We start from the raw sequence: 2,295 nt of genomic DNA, 5'->3' as shown, positions 1-2,295 counted from the left end.
ACAGATGCAAATAGATTGAAAGTAAAAGAAAAACATAATGTAAACACTAAGAACAAAGAAGATGAGGTTGCTGTATTAAATTCAGATGAGGTAGACTTCAGGAGAAGCTGTATTACTAGTGATAAAGTGGAACAATATATAATCATAAAAGGGCTAATTTGTCAAAAAGCCACAGCAATCATAAATGTCTATGCAGCTAAAAATAGTATTGTAAATATATGAGAAAAATGAAAAAAGGAGTAAAATGGGCACATCAGTAATCAAAGGTGATTTTAAGATCCTTCCTCAGTAATTTATAGAAAAAGTAATTTATAGACAAAATATTAGTAAGGGTATAAATGATGATAAGGGCCAAACAATACTGTCAAACAACTTGACCTAACCGACATTTATAGAAGATTATACTCAAGTACAGCTGAACATACATTTGTTTCTTTGTGGAATGCTTACCATGAAAAACTATATGTTGGGCCATAAAATAGATCTTAATAATTTTCAAATATCATAATCTTACAGAGCAAATTATCTGACTGCTGCAGAATTACAATAGAAATCAACACAATTAACATTTCTAGGAAACAACCAATACTGAATCAACACAATTTTAAATAACCCATGGATGAAAGGAGAAATTCCAAAGGACATTAATTTCACACTGAATAATTAAGAAAAGACAATATATCAACATTTGTGAGATGCAGTTATACTAATGCTTAGAGGGAGTCTTATATGTTTAAATATTTGTATTCAAAAAAAGGAAAAGTTTGCATTAGTGATATAAATTGTTACATTAACTAGCTAAATAAACCAAAGCAAATCTAACCAAAATATATAGATAACATAAATAATAAAAGACAGATATCAGTGTAATGAAAGACAGGAAAATAACAGAGAAAAAGTTATAAAGCACAAACTTTTTGAACCACAATTCTATTTCTAGACAATTTCTAATACACAAAAAACCTGAAGGAATGTGTTCTATACAAGATTTCACTAAAAGAGATATTAAAGGAAATTTTCAAAAGGCTATTAAAATGAATAACCTCAAGCATTAAAGCTACAAAAGAACTTATAAAAAGGCAAATTACCAATTTCAGTATTAAAAGACTGAATATCACCTCTAATTTTATAGGCATCACAGAACTATAAGGAACTATCAGGAATAATTTTGTAAAAATAAATATGGATATCTAAATAAAATGAAAAATTCCTTGAAAAGCACAATATACTGAAATTGACATTATAAGAAGTAGACTGGAATAGCCCCAGAGTTCTTCAAGAAATTGAATTGAAATTAGCAAAACATTTCTCAGAAAATTCCAAACTCAGAGTTCTACAGGTGAATTTCAACAAACATTTAAGGAAGAAATAAGACCAAACTTATCCAAGCATTTGGACAAAATAGAGAAAAAAATAACATTTTCCAACTCATTTTATAAGGTCAGCATAAAATCAATACAAAAACCTGGCAAGGACATTGTAAAGAAAGTAAAATTGCAGGCAAATATTTCTGTACTTCAATATTCTAAGAAGTAATCTTAGAAAACCTACATTGCATACTTAGAGACTAAAGTCAATCCATACATTTATAACCATTCCAAGGACTTTCAGACTCTTTGAGTTTAGAATGTCCTGTGAAAATTCAGTTCGGGCGCTTGGTGAAAATTATCACAATTAACTTTCTAGAAGTTAGTGTTTATTGTGATAAGCTCAAAGAAAGACCCTAATAGAGGACATCAGTCTGGGAGTCTTCTGTGAGCAAGGTTTTGTTAATTGTCTCACTTCCTCATGGGACATGCTTTTATGTAGGTCAGATAGATGGCAATGGTGTTTGTCTGTTGGGGGTCTCATGCCAGATGGCATTCATTACACTCTGGTTACATGATTGAACTGACTTATTTCATATATATATATAAATGTTTCCCCACCCCAGTATCATCGGTCTTTTGTTTAAGTTGTCCTTTTTATTTCCATTGCAGTACCTCAAAACATTCTATTTCTTCTATTTGATGTCATGTCCACTAAGAGGCCTTTCAAAGTGACTCTAATAAGAGCAGTCTCCAGTAATTCTGAAATCAGACTATTTCATCTTCCATAGAACCTCTCAGTACTGAAGGATATTTATGTATTTCTTGTTTTTGTTTTTCTTTCTATTTAAATGTAAGTTCTTTGAGGGAGAGAGTCCTTTTTTATTCTTCTCAAAATTAATATATATACGCCGGGCTTGGTGGCTCAGCCTGTAATCCTGCGCCTTTGGGAGGCTGAGGTGAGTGGATTACCTGAGCCCGCGGGTTC

Source organism: Carlito syrichta, unplaced genomic scaffold (assembly GCF_000164805.1).
Source record: "Carlito syrichta isolate Samal-C Ts95f unplaced genomic scaffold, Tarsius_syrichta-2.0.1 Scaffold314151, whole genome shotgun sequence".
Classification (NCBI taxonomy): domain Eukaryota; kingdom Metazoa; phylum Chordata; class Mammalia; order Primates; family Tarsiidae; genus Carlito; species Carlito syrichta.
The sequence above is the reverse complement of the archived record's forward strand: the minus strand, read 5'-3'. Positions refer to the sequence as shown.